At 35.1% G+C, this 19,306-nt stretch overlaps 1 protein-coding gene across 1 annotated transcript in view; it reads right to left on the reverse strand.

Annotated features, from left to right (window-relative positions):
- Nucleotides 1-12,172, reverse strand: part of LOC106662796 — a 371,911-nt gene extending 359,739 nt beyond the window's left edge. Inside the window, exon 1 of the mRNA XM_024230097.1 lies at nt 11,989-12,172. The gene's annotated coding sequence lies outside the window, so the exon portion shown is untranslated. The remainder of the gene's footprint in view (nt 1-11,988) is intronic.
- Between the last annotated feature and the right edge of the window lie 7,134 nt (nt 12,173-19,306).

A 19,306-nucleotide genomic window follows, 5' to 3' on the forward strand; every position in this document is an offset into this window, starting at 1 on the left:
AACTTATTTAAACAGTTAAAGCTCGAATTAATATTTAACAAACATTAAACTACCATGCTATCATTTTGAATTTTGTGCCTTGAAAAAATTACTAACTAATGTTTGGCTAAAAGTACCTAGACTGTCGTTTGGAGAAAATCTGCCTTCACAATATGATTGAAGAAATGAATAGAACGGTATCTTACAATAGGCAGTTTCTTTTTAACTGCTTTTCTCTTCTATTGGCGAAGAAATTCGATTTTTACATAATTGTCGACAAACTACAGCTTATAAATCTTTAGTGAGAAAGAAACTCTTCATCTTAATCTCTGGATACCCAATCAGCGTCAATTCAAATTATAATCGCTATTTTAGAATTATTAGCAATCTATATGTATTTACGAACGAGCATTAAAGTGAAGTTGATCAAGTCAAGAGTATGCATTGTAAATAGAATAGCCCTTTATATCAAGAATAAAAAATAAATCATCGATCTTTATACTCCTTGCTCAATTTGTAATCGAAAACGTTAGAATCATTGCAGTATTTCCTTTTACGTAATTGACCTGTATATGACACTTCATATTGGAAACATTTTTTTCTACCTCGTAAATGAAGCCTCTTTGACTTATTATGCCCTAAAACATAATAAAAAGCTAATAATGTATACGTTTTTGATTTCAGCACTAAAACTGTAAAAATTTATTGGAGAAGAATAACTTAATTTACATGTAAGACAGAGAGTAACATTGTTTCCTTTTTTTGTAATTTTTTTTAAAATCAACAGTACCGAAGATTATTTTATTTTTTATTCTCTTCGCCTTTCAACCGAGATTTTTTTTCTTTTATAATATATTATTATCGTTATTTGTTCTTGTATTGTACGAGGGTTCTTTGCGTTGCAGTAATGAGTGCCGGTCCCAAGCGTCCGACGTATTATTATTAACTAATTTTATGATAATTCATTTTTCTTAATCCTTTTTAGTTACATATCTTTAAACCTCTATATTTGCCTGTAATAATAGAATTCACTCTATCAGTAAAGGATGTGATTCCTAATTATATATTATATAAAAATAAATAAATAAATAAAATTTAACCATTAAACTGATTCGCACATGAGCACTTTACTACTAGCAGTAGTTTGGTCTACTCTCGCAGGTTTACGTTTTTTTTTTTTTTTGTTTTTGTTTTTTTTGAGGGGGGAGGGTGGCCTTTTTTTGGAAAAAAGCCCATTTGTAAGCATTCGAATTGTCGGATTCGAATGCAGGGCCGTTGGACTCGAACCCGGCACCTTTAACTTGCAGCGATGAGCGCCGTGTGCTAAACCGTTGCGGCCACCGACGCCCCATTTTTACGGTTCATTGAAACGCGTTTTGTCTTCACGTCATCTTTGGTGAGGAACTCGCGACGTAAACCAATGAGAGTAGACAATGATTAACTGTGGATCAATTCAACTTGTGTTCACCGACTTGTGAGATTTCTTGGGTGGCGAACCAGTCTCCGACCATCTGGTCTACCTCTAGTCACTGAATCCGGCTTGTCAATCAATAATAATCTTTATAAATTAGTCAAAAAGAACGATCAGAGGATAAAATCAAGAGAGTGAAAAAGAGCAGAGAACACCCGTGGTGTTTTTGGGACAAAGAAATGAAGAAATTGACCCCCTGACGGTTGATCAGGGTAGCATGGTTATGTGTGACTAATAAGACTAAAATATAAATGTAATTGTCCATTCTTCGCTTTCGTTATTCGTTTAACTTCAATAAAAGGTCAGACGTGTAAATAACTAAGATTATAATTTAGCATGGGGTACAATTCTATGAAAGAGGTTATTTCTGCCTTTCGATTTTCTTCACACTTATATTTATAGTTAATGCACTTGAATTTTCTTTTACATTGCGTAAAATGACTTAGGTTTAGAAGTACTTGTAACTTTGTAATTTTATCCTTTTCGACCATCTTTGTCTGCCTATGGATCAAAGTAAAGGTTTATCACCTCGCAGACTACAGGAGGAAATCTCACAATTTATAGATTTATATTAAAGCTTTCTGCCATGCAAAAAAATCCCGGATTTAGCTTCGCTTGATATTTTACGAATTGCTTTTCTTCCTTTACGCATATCATTATTTTAACTTATCAAATTATAACAAACCATTATACCTTCGACAACATGACCTGCCATACAAAACCCTACAACTAAAACTCAACTTTCTTGGAACTAAAAAATAATTTAGCTGCTATAAGCTTAAATAATAATATTGAAAAAATAACCAATAGTCTTGTTTTGCTGTTATACGAATTCAACCGGAACACCGATTCGTATTAAAATATTAATCTAGAAAATGTCAATTTTAAGAGAAAAGGGTGGTTTGACCCATTTAATTGGGCGCTCTATGATGTGAGAACTTAAGGGACTTTACTCGAGTTTGCTCTTATGCCTCCTTCTCATTGTCCACCCCCTCAGCGCCCTAAGCAAAGTTCGCCAAGTAAGAAATTATTAGTTAACGTCTCTTAAATTATCACTACTAAGGAAAGAAAAACTTACATTTAATTTTACTAACCAAACACTGGCTAGATAATTATCGGAATTTATTATCAAAGAATACATTCTTTAATTTAACGGTTTTTTGTCTCTCTCTGACTTAGGAAAGCTTTTAGTTTTTCTGAAAATTTTGTCATGTACAAGCTTTTAGTGATAACAATTGTAAGAAAACTAGAGGAAATCTCACAAGAACTTAAATCAACTTAAGTACAATAGCAAACAATTAATCTGCGCTAAGTGTGTACACTTCAACAAATGCTTGAGAATAACTAACGTCGTAAGATTTAAATCAATTAATTATAAAGCAAATAGGTTCATTAATTAATCCTTAAAGTCCTTAAAGTAATAGTGCGACCTTTTCTTAAATCTTAATGACCACTTTCGAAAATTTATTAATTTTATAACTACGCATGAGAAACATTTGTTCTATCACGTTTAAAAATGTATTATTGTTACAATTAAGTTAAGAATCTTTTAAATATGGTTTTTAGGAATGTTATGATCATCTTTTGACTAATTAAAAAGATTTAAGAAAGATAGACTAAACATGAAACACTGAAAAGTTGTGACGGTTTAGCATAAGCGAGTCGCCTTGAATTCTAGTTATTAATCCAAGCTTTGCTTACATATATTGTATTTATAGTAATATTATTATTTTGTCACAGAGACATTGTGGTTTAATCATATTATTAACCAATATTATAGGTTTACCAATAAACGAATCAATGATTTTTTGCATCATTTCCACGTACCTTTCAATCTGTTTTTAACTTTGGTTAACCCCTGGCAGCGATTTCTCTCTGTTTTCTTTACACCATTAAATTTGTCCAAGACGTAATGAATCAGTCAGAAACATAACTTTTCTTGAAGAAGTGAAATCATTGTGCTATATCGCCAAATTCAGGGCGACCCACAATCACCAATCCTATAGACGACCATTTTATTAAAATACAGGCAATCCAGAAGTTGAACTGAGCAGCTTGTGGCATTAAAAACTTCCACGCTGGAATCCGAGGGACATTAATCTTGGGGTCAACTGTTAGAAAAAAGCTGAGAGAGTCAAAATATAAACCAAGAAGGCTCTTGAAAGGCCTCCTTCTCTTCACATAACACCTGGAGAGAGATGAGAAGACAGATTTGCAAGGAAACACCAATCCCGGAGCATAGAGCAATAGAAAAAAGTCCTATTCACAGGGAAAACCTGAAGGCTTCCGCGATAAGGAGTACGGCGTGGGGTTGCTCCCGCCCCCAGCCCAACCACTGCCCCTTGGGTGTCAATCCCTAATCCGAGTCAATCCAAAGGGTGAGAGCACGCTGGTGCTTGGTCTCTTAACGCAACATGTCCAGACATTTACTGGAATTACTAGGCATTAACCCAATCGAACACGTTTGGGACAATCTCAAAAGAAAGGTTCAGTCATTGGATCAACCCCGACCTACCCTTAAAATGCTCCAAGGGACTTTATAGACCTAGTGGGACATTTTTTAAAACGAACATATTTCTTAAAATACGTTTTACGAGTAAAGGATGCAAACAGTCATTAAAGCCAGACAACAACATTTCTTAATTAAATTCCACTTCGATTATGAAAAACTGAAAAATTATTTTTGTAAATAATTTGCTATTTTAAATCAAATAATATATTTAGTTTTTAATATATGTTGTTTTTTTGTACTTCTGAGCTTTTTTGATTTATGTAAAACCAGTTGTCATTGTAAAATACAAACATTTCAAGGTGCTGGATATTTTTGACTGGAATGTATTATAATGAAGTTTGTATAGCCTTGGTCGTCTTAATATAATCATTTATCCATCATTTCATCATTATTTCTTATCAGTGACGACATGTGACTACGGTTCTAGAAATATAAATCGTTTATTATAACCGCACATGAGTTATTCGTGATTATCTTATTTATTATGCTGTTTACTGATTAAGAGTCAAAAGACTTTCATGTAATTGTTATTAATTATTTAAATATTTTTCTGTGCAGTGTAAAAAAATAATAAATTTCTACTGGTTAGTTTTAATGATCTAACCAACCTAACTCAATTATTGAATGGTTTATGGAAGAAAAAACAATACTTAGACATGTCATTATGAAAAATTCTTTAAGCAAACATTGCTGTGTATGTACATTTGAACATGAATATTTTAAAATTAAATTAGTTATAAATTGGGAGAAAGGGGTAGTAAAATTATAAGACGAAAGAAAAGTGGAATCTTTTATAAAAGAAAAACATAACTTCTAGAAAGGGGCTTTTGATTTGAAGCCAGCTTCCATTTTCACCTACAGGATTGCGGCGTTTCTGACAAATAGGATTTATATTTTTTAACCTTTCGATTTTCATAATTTTTAACTTGAAGAATAACTTCAATCCAGCTATAGCAAAGTTTACATTTCCCCAAAGCTCTATCGCAAGTAACTTTAATTTCCCATAATTAGTTTACCCATTTAAATAAATAACACTTACAGACATTTTAAAAAATTTGTAAAATTATTTTTATTAAAAAAAACTGTATACAAAATGTTCATTATATTTTCAAATTTATTTTGCATGTAGGCCATATATTTGCCAAACTGGTTATAATCAAATCAGTTAATGTTATAGTTCAATTTTTTTTTAATGATGTCATCATAAAGGTACAAAGTTAAGTTAACGGGCTAAAATGTACGATAGGTCAAAGCCTATTGATTTTCAAACAAAATAGTGTCATAGAACGTAATACATAAGTCAACGTATACCAAAAAATATCGGCGATTTTTTTATCCTTTAATATTCCTTTACTTATAATATTTTGACCCGGTTATTCTTATGGAATAAAAAAATCTAAATAAAACGCTAGACCCAATGATTAAAATACGTTTAATTAATCCAACCATTCGCTCACAAACTTTCTTAAATAGTTCTTTGCTGTCTCGAAATGTTGATTATTTTGATGTAAACAAAAATAGAAAATATAATTTTAAAATCTGGTTTATTAAACATCACATAAATAATTTTATAATTATTTTAATTTTACGTACATGTATGAACATAGATCGAAACAACCGGTGAAAAAGTCAACTCAAAGAACAAATATATAAGAAAAGAAACATCGTGTAAACTGAGCGAGTGTATGCGGAGCCAGAGAAGCGTTCAAGAACAAAGATGATAGTGTTTAATCTAGCCACAACTGTGTCAAGCAATTTATCGACGGATTAAATAAACATTACGGCCGATATTTTATAATAGTTACACAAAAACCATTCACGTATTTATCTTTCTTCCTCTCACTTTCACACTCCGTCAAATCTACATACACACTGTCTCTCTTTCTCCCTCAAACCTTCTCAATTTCTCTCTCTCTCTCTCTCTCTCTCTCTTTCTCTCTCTCTCAAATTTTGAGTTAATTTCCTTTGAAAATGTACCAAAATATGATTAAAGCAGGCAAAAAGCCAAACTAGGCGTACAAAAAAGCAACAAATTGATCAAAAAAATAAACTGCGAAATCAAGATTGCGATCTAGAAACACGTTTTGGAAACTGATGCGATTGATAAGTGATATCCTATGAAAATTCAAGACATTTCAGAATAGGATCTGCTTGCTTGTGACAAAGAATAATCAAGATGAATAAAATAAAATTAGATTAGGTAATGAACGGTTTAGACCAGGGCAAAAGCTAAGAGGAAGCCTATTTAGGAGAGGAAAAGTAATTCCCTGGAAGTTAACTTATCACGACTGTTAACCCGGTACAAATCACATTCCTCTGAATCTGATTCACCTCCCGGTCGAACGGTAGAATGAGACGAGCACACGGGGTGGTTTGGGGGTTCGAGTGGAAATGGGCAAATCGAATCACCCCAGGCCACCACCCGTTTTATACCCCCCGCGATGTTGGCGGCGTTGGACGGCGAATTTCATGTATAAAGGGATGAGGAGCGCCGGCGGTTTCTGTCTATCTGTGTGCATAGATCTCGGCCCGAGGCGAGAGGGCCCAAGATGAAATATGTATACGTGTATGTATAAGTGATGTTCTGCTCTGATTGGGAACACCGGCTTTGAGAAACACAACTTCTCACAATCACAACTTCGTGAATCGTTAACAGCTTCAACTTTATTATAAATCCCAGTATGTTTAGCGGTCATAATTGAACTATTTCATCATATGTGTGGTGATTAGTGACCGTTAATCGATATTTATTTAGAAATCGATGAAATTATTTCATCATACTTTTTATCAAACGTCTTGGTTTAGATAATTGAAATTTTTATAAATCTCTGGCAGTTATGAAGAGTTTGGGTTTATAAACTTTTAAAAAGTTACTATATCGAAATTTGTAAACATTAAATTAGAATTGGTTAGAGAGAATATTGCTCATCCAGTAAGTTAGGTGGACAAGTGGGGAGAAAGCTTTTGTGAGGTAACCTTTTTCAGCGAGCGAATAACATCCCCCCTCTTGCAAACACTTAACTGCTACCAAGTTGTGATATTCCAAGTCAACCGAAAAATGGCAGAAAATTTCTTCTTCTGTCCGTCGGTTTTTTCAATACCCACATAGCGGACGTTGTAGCCACAGGCTGATTCCTCGAATCCGCAATCGTATACAACTCTCTCCTCCCAGCCAGCTGGGGACTGTAGTACTAACCTAGACTCATTCATGAAGAGGACATAACTCCATTCATTCATACCGTAACTTTCGTATTTGGGAAAATTTGGGACTTGACTACCCTGTGTTTTTTTTGTGTTTTTTTTTTTTTTTTGGCGTTATGAACTATGCATATTAGCCATGTGACAAATTCGTATATCTGTGTTCAAATTTGGGGGGTTATTGGGAAAAAAGGGCCAGGGGCAACGGTGGGAATCGAACCCACGACCGCGGCGTGAGAGTCTCTCATGCTAACCACTCGGCTACCGCCTTTGTTTATATGTGTACAATCAATATTTTTGCATCTGTGTAAGTTCGTGCGTACGTGCGTGCGTGCGTGCGTGCGCGCGCGGGTGTGTGTGTGTGTGTGTGTGATGTTTGAGTGTATATGTTTAAAAACTTCGATTTTTTTACAGGGATTCAGATATGTGAAAGTGCAAAATACGTATATTTGTTTTTATGCTTATTTCAAAATTTCGATATTTTCCTTACGTAGAGAGAGAGAGAGAGAGAGAGAGAGAGAGAGAGAGAGAGAGAGAGAGAGACAGACAGACAGACAGACAGAGACAGACAGACAGACAGACAGATAGACAGATAGAGAGAGAGAGAAAGAGAGAGAGAGAGAGAGAGAGAGAGAGACAGACAGACAGACAGACAGACAGACAGACAGAGACAGACAGAGACAGACAGACAGACAGACAGACAGACAGACAGATAGACAGATAGAGAGAGAGAGAAAGAGAGAGAGAGAGAGAGAGAGAGAGAGAGAGAGAGAGAGAAAGGATGTGTGTTAAAATTTATGAAAAATACTTTTAAACGAAATGTGTTGATTGTCAAATAAAAAAATTGTTAATATGGATAAACTAATCCAGCATAAAACAGCAATATATGTTTTACTCTAGGAATGACAAACAAAAATTTATGATACTCGTACACTGACATGACTATATGCCTGAGTATATCTACATTATACCTTTAAAAAAGCCAAAAGACTAAAATAATAATATATCATATTAGTATTAATACTTTGATACACTGTTATCAACATATCTTCACATTGGCAGTATAAATTTATAAATAGTGTAATATATGCTAAAAATATTTTGGAAGGAATTCTGCCAATAATGAACATAAATTTGATATGAACTTAGATTTTGATTGTAAAAATGTATATTTAAACCATACAATACGAATATATAACTATTTGTTATATATTTGATTGACTGTCATTTTAATTGCGCAGGAATGAAAGGGTGATTCGATAACTGTCAGGAAAGAATTTTACGATTGTATTAGGTTGTCGATGTTGTGCCATGCCGGTCGGAATATTTTTTCAAACGTTGACATTAGGCGAAATCTCTTGCAAGCAGGGGGGAAAAACCATAGAAAAATATTAATCTTCTCTCGGACAACATTTCATTTCATTGACTAATGCTGATTGGCAGGGGGGATAAAAAAGGAAAATGCGAAAAGCAATATCGATGATATATTTTTCCTCGAACATCTAAGAAACGCGATTCGTATTCATGTGAAAATATTTATGTAGGTTTGGTGTAATTTTTGTTTATCAAGGATTTACCTTGAATTATATTCTTTTTAAGTCTTGTTTTGTTTAGTCCAAAAAATATGTAATCTTTAGATTCGAATATATCATAGATAAAAATATAACTTTGGGTCAAATAAAATGTTGTGTATGCTACCGTTAGTAAGGCATACAATAGAAAAAGATTTCCACAACTTATTGGAAAACTACAACCTCTTGTTTTTTCGTGAACTATTGCTAATGTGGTTTTTGTCATATCTTAGAAAAAGATAAGAGCACGTCTAATTAAATTCAATATAAATTACATCCGTTTTTTATTCTTTTTTTTTTCATCAGCCTAGAGCTGCCTTTTTAGTCCATTTTTCTTCATCTTCTATGTGAATGACTTTGGTTTTGAATTTTTGCCAATATTTCTCTGTGCTGGTGATCTCTAAATTTTCAAATTGTCAATTTCTGACTACCTTCAGTTATCGCTCAAAATTCTTAGCAGTATTAGCAACAGCATGTCCCTTATCTCCTGAAAAGAATCAGTAAGGATTTAGAAATTTCCTTTAGATAACATCTTTACAGGTATATTTATCAGATTTACAATATGTCTTATCAATTGTTCGGATTTATTAAGGGAGAAAACCAGACATAAAGCATCTGAATTTTTTTCAACACACATATTTTTCAATCCACTTTCCTGGAAGTTTTTTTTTTACTTTTAGATATATTAAAACTAAAAACCTATTCATATTCGATTTGCGAGTCTGAATAAATATTGGTTTCAGGTCGGATTCCAAGAAAACCACAAAATCTGGTTACTTCTTTCGGAAACCAAATAACTTTTTTTGTAAAGAATGTTTTTATGTTTTCCACTTCTCTACACCTCCTAAATCCCCAAACTTGACTTACAAAGCACTTAAGAGCACACATTGAACTGAACAACTTGATCTTAGTTCTATGTTATCTACTACTATCGTCTATGTTATTCTTAATAAATATATTCCTGTTATATTTAGAAATGTGTGGTGTTTAGTGGCCATAAGTTAATGATTATTGGAGATTGTGAAATGCGGTCTGGTGTGACGTAGGTTTTAGAAAAAAATTGTCTTTATTGTGCCAACGTTTCGATCTTTATTGAGATCATCTTCAGGGTTCAAAGTGTTAGTTTTCTGTGTAAATGTGTCATTATTGGGTATCGTGTTAAGACCAATGATACATCTACATAGAAAACTAACACTTTGAGCCCTGAAGATGATCTCAATAAAGATCGAAACGTTGGCACAATAAAGAAATTTTTTTTCTAAAACCTACGTCAAACCAGACCGCATCTCACGATTTCCAAATAGTAATATTTAGTCCAAATTTGCTGGAATTTCTTTAAAATACTTCACAAGTCACAAGCGACTATTATATACAATAAAACAGCTCTGTTTTCTCCAAAAATTGCAACCAAATATTCGATTTGCTGAAGTATAATTCTCATATCGAGCGGCATTCGGACACGCTCTCTATATGAAGCCAAGAAATGGCACTCTTCGATTATGTGGGACACATCGAGCAGCCTTTCTTTACATGCGGGACACATACGTGAGCTTTGGCCCAGAAGTAAGTGTTCGTGTGTCCACCTCGCATTGCCCATTCTTAATCGAGAGATGATGACCCTTCTACGAATCAGATGCTCCTTTCAAAACCATGGACGCATACAGTTTTAGTCTGTTTTTTTTAAACTTCTCTAACGGATTGTAGCGCTTCAGATATGGCAAGAAACCTGAACTGGTGTCCATTCCGCCTATTTATATTTCTTTTCAACTACCATAATTTAATGAGAAGCCTATGGATTTACATTCGACTGTTTTCCCTATCCAACTCAAATCTGTAATAATTTTATATCTAGATTTTCTGTTGTTTAATATTTATTGAAATATTTTCTTACATTTCTTGGGATGAATCAACATTTTTTCATTCCTGAAGGCTTCTCCAATTCATATTTTGAACAATTTTAATTCGTCTCTTCTTTATAAGCTTCGTGAATTTTTACAATTTATTTTATCCTGTGTCCATAAGAATAAAATCTGATTCAAATAAAATACTATTTAATTGTTTGCTTGTTATATGTCCAATTTATGCGTGTTTCGGAGATTTTATATATCTAAATTTTCTAATGCCGGATTTTAGTCAGGTTGACCCATCATATGTTTAGTTATAACCTCATTCGCTTCATAATTGTATCATACATAATTAATAATTCACTAGTTTTCGTGGTCCGCTTGACCAATTAATATCTTTAAATTAATTAAGGTTTTTAGTTGAAATCAAAAAGTCAGTGTCACGAGTGGGTTCCGATTTTTTATCTCAACTAAAAACCTTAATTAATTGAAAGATAATTAATAATATTTTTTTCATACGACTGTGTGTACGCGCTTGTGTGCATGTGAATGGGTTCTAGAATTGTTTTTAATTGAAAATGTCCTATGATTTGGAGAAATTATATTTCTTATATTGTCGAGACTATAAAATTCAGCATAAAGTAAATAACATTATGTCTTTATTAACTTAACGTTCTATCTAAATGAATTATTGTTAAATAATACAGACATTATCACAATTATAATAGTGTATTCTACAAAAGAAGTTCTCATAGCAACATCTTAAGACAAACTATTTCCACTTTTTTTTTCTTCAAATCTATATATCGCAAATGAATCGTGATTAGTTCTATGCTAGATTGGCTGTATTTAGGAAAGAAATTGATATATTTTATTTTTGACATAGGTAAACAAATATATACAGTTAAATGATTTAAAGACCTTAAGTTAACACCCTTTTTCCCTTCCTGACTATTAAAATTTAAAAAAATCATTGAACATGTAAATTCGAAAAGATACTGTTGTTTCAACCGCCTTGATAAAAGGTACAAAGATCCCCGAAACGTCGATAAATAAAAAAGGTAAAAAAGGGCAAACTGTTGTTTAAACTCCTATGACCGAATCCCACACCCACAATCAGTTAAGTATTACGATCTCAGAATCAACAAATTTTATTTTGATTTTGTAATACCGGGTTTTAAATATAAGCTTAAGTCGGATAAATTTAAAAATATAAAATGTCTTAAGAAATGTTAATTTTAACCATGTATGATTTTTCTCTCTCGCTCACTTTCTTCTCTCCCACACAGAGATATTAACATTCATTCTTTGTTATACATGTATATTTTTTAAATTTTGTGTGATGCTTTATATTTCCTCTCAATCCTTTTATTGATAAGATATAACCTGAACCAAGAAGAAAAATTCACCAACCTTTGATCTGTTCCTATACAGACTGTCTTTCTCGTAGTACGTGTATTTTTTTCTATGCAGTCTTGTTTTGCGCTCTGAGCAATAATCAATCTTATTTTTATAATTTAATCAATCTCGAACTTTTACTCAGGATCGTACGGAACTCGCGGAACCAAGTGATTCCCTGTCCGGGGCACCTACTTTCAACCGGTCCCTCTTCTTAGGCCGGGGGCGAAGGGCGGCGAAGGGAGAGAAAGTGCTTCGATATATCGAGGGCAATCGATGAAATCGAAAATAGCGCGCCAATTCAATTCAAGAAATATTCATTTCAAATAATTTGAGGAAAGGTGGTTTTCAGCCTGTGAAGTAAGTGTTGATAAGTTTGAGTTTATCATTTAAAAGTTTATTTGTTTGGCTAGTAAGATTATAAACTGTTTGCTTAAGATTTCTAACGTATTTTTTTTTACTTCTATTGTCTTTAATTTATACAGATTTGTTTAAAGAATTTTTTTTTTAATTCTCGTCCGTCTTGTTTATAATGAGAACTTCGGCTGGCCCTTCTGCCGATGACCCAGAAATATGGACACGCCGGTGAATGTGTAATGTGTCGTTAAATTGGTCTACCCACCCGGCCGGGAGTCGATGTGCACAAACGAGACATCACGAGTACAAAGAATCGATGTCGGGACCGTTTTGAGGATGCGCAGTGGACGGGTTACCTTGGAGACTCACTGCAGTCTCTGCAATCAATATGGAGCGCAAGGGAGGGATGGAAGTGGGCCTGGCGAGAGATTGCAAGAGGGGGTGGGTTGTCTGACTGAAGAATCAGGATTAAAATTCAAAATTTGCTTTTCTAGATCGAATGACCTAAGAGAATCCCTTAGACCAACAATTAAGGTGCAAAACATAAACAGACACCTTAAACATTGGAAATTAACAAAAATATTCTCTATCTACGGCACTCACATCAAAGTATCTTCTTCATTTTATATGTTGAGTTATTATAGCTCTCGGACGACAATTAATCACGTTGGGATCAATTTAATCATTGATGATCCTCCCTGGTCCGTCACCCCTCGCAAATTTCTATACAAATGAATACTGACAGGAAGAACATTCAGCCAATAAGGCTAAATAATATTTAGTCATCAAGCAGGTCAATTTGATATTGTTTATTGCTTAGAGCAAACAAAATTCGATGAGCCGTGAATGTTTGACCGTAAATGACTAACAAATACTTCTTGGTTAGATTATATTGAAAAATCACATTTTTATATTTTTAAAGGTTCAGAGGGATAATAAAAATTATTTTTACGTTAATTACATAAATTGAGTTATAAATTTTTGTAAATAACAATATTCTAGCGCAACAAATTCTTCAACATGATTCTTCTACATTCATTCACCATTCTTCAACGTATCCTCCCCTTGCAATTATCCATCAAATAACTCTTGGCTTTATTACTTTTTAAAAAAGTCAGAACTTTTATTATTTAATGTCAATATTATTTTATAAGTTTTTAACACGGATAAACCCCAAGACCGAATGGTAAACCTAGGCAAGTATGCTACAGTTTTCCAGTCCGAAATCATAGCGATCGAACAATGTGCCAGAGAAGTAAAAAGGCTAGGAATACATTCCCGGAAGACAGACCGTTTTCTCTGACATCCAGGCAGCTCTCAGGGCCTTAGCCTCATGCGAGGCGAAGTCAAAGAGTGTTTGGAAATGCTTGGAGGCCCTGAAAGAAGTCAGCGACACTAATGACCTGACCCTGGCATGGGTCCCTGGGCATTCGGGGCATAGAGGCAACGAAAAGGGAGCCAACATGGACTCTATGGGCCCAGAAACCTACTGCGGCCTAGCAGCCTGCGCCAAAAGAGGATACATCTTAAAATGGATTCTTAGTGAGTTCAAAACCTAGTGGAACAATACCACAGGAGTGAGGCACGCGAAGAGATTCATAGAAGGACCATCTGCAAAACTTACAAAAGAATTACTGGGAGGCAACCGCAACCGAACCAGGATTCTCATTAGACTCCTGACAGAGCATGCTTTCCCGGATACTCGGTCGTCCTAAAAAGTACAATGAGGATCTTTAACGTCCGCACCGTCAGCCTTATCGGACCTTTTTGATATTCAAGATGAGAGCTGACGCACCTCCATATACGACAGAATGGTGTTACTGCCGCAGCATTGGTTTAGAGACAGCTCAGCTCCGAAGGCCCAGGACAACCCGCTTGCCCATTCCTAGTTTCGGGTCTGCATTAAGCATCAGACCGCATGCCGCGCGTATAGGGCTATCTAAGCCGAAATACATCAGCCTGGTCTCCCACGCTCTCCCTAGATAGAGAAGGCCACTCTATCCCCCAGAGTATTGGGGCTTCTCTAGCGTCGAAACTACCGGATCCGCTCCGGCCGCTGTTTTGTTTAAAGTGAATTTGCTAACCACCCCCTAGAGGAGTATCGCCTACGGCAAAAGCCTCCAATCGAGCTCAGCCTACACCTACGTGCAAAGCATACTCGAGTAGGAGCAACCGATTCACTACCCGTTCCCACCGCCACTACTCACGCATTCGAGGGACTTTTCAGCATAACGCTTATACGCTGCCGTCCGATTCGCCGTATCTCGTGAGGCCGGGGTAAGTTTCGTGCGAATGTCACAGGTAGAAGACAGCCTCTTCTCTAAGTTACCGTAGGGGCGTCGCCACGTACCACTACGAATCCATTCCCAGTGTAACATGGGCTGGATTTTGGAACATTTCTGTTATCCCGTAGTACAGATTATTATGCACCCTCCCCCGTCTATGCAGACAGGATCTGGTACCCTAACCTTCGTATGCCTCTGATAAGGCACCCGCCGCCCATGCCGACCCGAGGCCATCACGAGTACAGCTTGTGTTTTAGAGAGATTGCCACGCCCTCAGGGCTGCACCGTTATTTTGTGCCCGGACACCCCCTTGTAACTTGTTGGGAGGGGTCACAGGAAAGAGTGAAGGAACCTGGAGAGGGACGTGGATGAAGACACGAGGTACCCCTTTTCAGGGCCCCGAGCCTTAACCACATTATACCACCCGTCGTCGCTTTAGTTCCGCATTGAATGGGCTATCCATATCTATATATCCATCCCTAACATCCTGACAGAGCACTGCCACTTAAGAAAGCATATGCACCGGATAGGAGTACAGACAGAAGAACACTGTGCATATACTGCCAGGAAGAGGAGAAGACAGCAGAACACATTTTATGTTTCTGTGATGGTCTATGTAGGTGCAGGTTCTTGCAACTAGGACAAGAAAAACCACAAGCAAGATTCTACACCAAGGAACCGCTGGCAAAGCTGTGGAAGCTGGTTAATAGCCTGAAGCTGGCCAGTGAGTTATAAATAACACAAGAGCACAGTAGATCTATTCACGTCAAGGTGCCGTAGACCTTGTAGCCGCTTCTTTTATCCCTATCCCTATCTCTAAGTTTTTAAATAACACGTCATACTTTCAAGAATCAATCTGATGAAATCATGATCCTTTCCGGTCCGCCTTTCGTCTCCAATGTCTCTCCAAAAATGGTTAGAAATTCACTGATGAACAAAATAAACGTACTATACTTAAATTTTAATACATTTAGGCATTATTTTAAAATTAATAGCATTTCATATTTTGAATACCATTTGCATTACGCAAATAAGACATTAAAAAGAAAATGTTTATTACCTAATTCTAATAATAAATAAATAGAGTAAAGCATAAAAAACAGAAAATTCAAAAACAAATAAAAATATTTTTAAAAAAACTTTTTGTCTGTTAGGACCGGGGTTTCGCCATCGTACTCCTCACTTAAGTTGGTCCCAAACGTGTTCGATTGGGTTCAAATCAGGACTTCGAGCTGGCCATACCAAGCACTCAATTGCAACCTCATTCAGATAGTCATCCACAACATGGGGGGGGCTGCCATTATCTTGCATTAGCAAAACTTTCTCACCAATGTGGGGGGGCAAACGTTCTTCGATTATGTCTTGTAAGTACCTCTATGAAGTTAGAGATCTTTCTCACACAACAACCAATTCGGTACGGGCCTGCAAGGAAATTCCACCCCAGAACATCAATGACCCACCTGGATTGCCACCTGAGGAATCATACAGCATGGTGCGTACCTTTCTCCTGAGCGTCTCCATATGAAATTACGCCCATCTGACGGTTTGAGGTCAACTCTCATCTCATCTGTGAAAAGAACTCGTCCCCAATTTCCCATTGTCTAATTCACATGTTTCCCGTGCGAATTGAAGCCTGGAAATTTTCTGAGCTGTGATCCAAAGAGCCCTTAGGTTATTTTCATTAAGTCTTCTTCTTACAGTCAAACATTCGGTTTTATTACATTTCTTATCTCATTTCCCGTAATATTCGGTTTCGTATAGCCTGATGACGATGAATGATAGATGAATCTATCATCTCTCTGAATTTGGCCTGGCTTTCTAGTGTGAAGCCCTATTGTAGAGTGTTTACTGATTACATTCATCTCTTGGCGACTTCGCGCTGCCTGTCTCCTTCCTTTAATAATGTTATGACCCTGACACTGTCATACTCAGTCAAATGCTTAACTGGAGCCATTGAAAAAGGTTTAAGAATAAGAATAATCTTACAATTAATTACGATTTTCAGTTGAGATAAAAAAAGTCAATGGCACGAGCGGGATACGAACCCACGGCTTGATACGCCGCTGCTCTACCACTTGAGCTATCGTGTCCTCGATCCACTCGGACACTAACTTCCCATCTCAGCCTCACCTTTTGAATTTTCCCTCCTTTTTGCCATTTTTCAAATGTCGTGTAATCAATTCGATTCTCGGCGACAAATGAAATGGCCACGGAGAGCTTTAGTGAAGGTATGCTTCATCCCGCTCATGGCATTGACTTTTTTATTTCAACTGAAAACCTTAATTAATTGTAAGATATTAATTGGTCAAGCGGACCACGAAATTGGTGAATTGAATAAGAATAATGTCAAATGAAATCAACGAAGGAAAAAGAATAAATGAAAGTGATCTTAAGGCGTAGCAGAATGAAAGGGCATAATGTTAATTTTTGTGCAAATAGAATTAATCAGTACAAAAGTAAACAAAGGATTATTTCCTGTTCATTTTGACTAGGATAGCTCTTAATTACTAATGTAGAAAGATAATGGATTTTTTAAAATTAAATAAATTGAGTAGTGCGTTAAATTCGTTCTATCATAGAGACTGAATAAGATCTTATTTGCGTTAAACAAGACGAAATTAATTGATGCGTGACTGTTGGCCAAAAATTGACCAACTAATCTGAATGAACTGTGATCCTCCCTAATCTGTTATCCCTCTCAAATTTCTATAAAAATTATTACTAGCAACCATTCAATCACAAGGCTAAATAATATTTTGTTTTGTAATTTGATATCGCTAATTGCTTTGAACAAAGCGATTTTGGATGAGCTGTGAACGTTATACACCGCGATACTCCTTGCTTTGGTTATATTGATAAGTCACATTTTATACATTCTTAAAGGATCATAGTGATAATTAGAACACTTTTACCGTTAATTACATTTGTTGGATTATTAATTTTTTTGTAAATAACAATATTCTCGACATCAATTTTGATGATCCGTTGCCTCCCCTAGTAAGCCGATCAGATAGCTCAAGGCTTTATTACATTGAAAAAATTACCGTTTCAATACTTTTAAACAATCATAGTTACCATAAAAATTATGTTGATATTTGTGTCCATTAGATTTTTTTTTATTAATTAACTTTATTTATTAAAACTGATCTTATTACACCAACCATTAATTTTACAATAATATTATAGAATAAATAAATGTTTACATTCTTATAAACCCATTGGTACAATAAGATTTACATTTCACTATTGAACCCCATAGTTGAATACCATATGTCCTCATGGGCCTTATGACTTGTTTATATAATGATATTTTATTTTGTATAGCAAGGTTGGAGCCACATCCTATTAACCAGAATAGTTGTCTATACCTTAAACCTATTTCTGTCCGTTTTTTCTTCACGTGTTCTTTCCATCTCAGCTTGGCATCTAAGGTCATTCTCAGATATTTAGCTGTATCGCTGTATGGAATAGAAGTTCTATCGCTTGTGAGCGACGGAACATTGTCCACTTTTTTATTTGTAAAGATTAGATGAACTGATTTATGCTGATTTAGCTTGATTTTTTCATTTTTTGTCCATTCGTTTATCTTATTACATGCATTTTGGAGGATTTTGGTTGAATGGGTGATAGTCGGTCCTAGTGATATCACCGATGTGTCATCTGCAAATGTTGCAATTTTTACTCCCTTTATTTTCGGAAAATCACTGGTGTATAACAAGTAAAGCAGTGGACCTAATAGGCTACCTTGTGGCACTCGTGCATTTATTGTTTTTAATTTTGAATATTGATCTTCTTGTTTGACTCTAAACAGTCTGTCAGTTAGATAGGAACTGATAATATCGACATACTGCTTTGATAGCATACCTTTTAGTTTATTGATGAGTCCTTGATGATATTAAGTTATAATTTTTTTAACTAAATCATATTTTGAAGCATTTATTTGATCAAAACACAATCCATTCTGGTTAAACTACCCTTTTTAAACCATATTTTTAAAAAAATTATCAAGGCGAAATATGATCCTATGAGATTGAACGCCTTAAAAAAATTAAAAAAGTCAATTATTTTATTCTTATTTCTCTCATAGGGTCTTAAAAACGCTCCTGCGCTGTATTATAGTGATAATAAAAATTTTCCTTACTATTTTAATTACATTGGGTTATTAATTTTTGTAAACAACAATATTCTCGACCATCAATTTGATCAAAAGATAATCCACTTGGTCTGACTATGACTGACTTGTGAGTGGCCAACAGTTATCTCTTGTCTTTATTGCATTCAAAAAATTATTTTAAATACTTTTAAAGGATCGTTGTTATTATAAAAATTATGTTAGTGATATTAAGTTGTAATTTTTTTAATAACAGGTGATATTTGCAAGCATTCATTTGTTCAAAGCATGAAATTCAGGAGCATGAGCCGCCTACATTGGCCAATTTCTCTTCAAAAGAGAACATCTTAGGAAAAAATCAATGTCGCAGCTCAGTAATCGTACAAACTGAATAATATTGTGCGTTGAGTAGTATTAGACGAAATGAGCAGTGGAGGAAACGATTTTTAAAATGCTTATTCAACCCCCCCCCCCAAACTCAAAAAGACGAAATTTGTTGATATGTGACTGTTGGTCAAAAACTGATCGTCAGATTAGATCGAACCGCGATAATCACCGGTATTCTTATGTTGAAAAGTCA

The sequence above is a fragment of the Cimex lectularius genome, unplaced genomic scaffold (genome assembly GCF_000648675.2).
Source record: "Cimex lectularius strain Harlan isolate CLEC.00 unplaced genomic scaffold, Clec_2.1 scaffold73, whole genome shotgun sequence".
Taxonomy (NCBI): Eukaryota; Metazoa; Arthropoda; class Insecta; order Hemiptera; family Cimicidae; genus Cimex; species Cimex lectularius.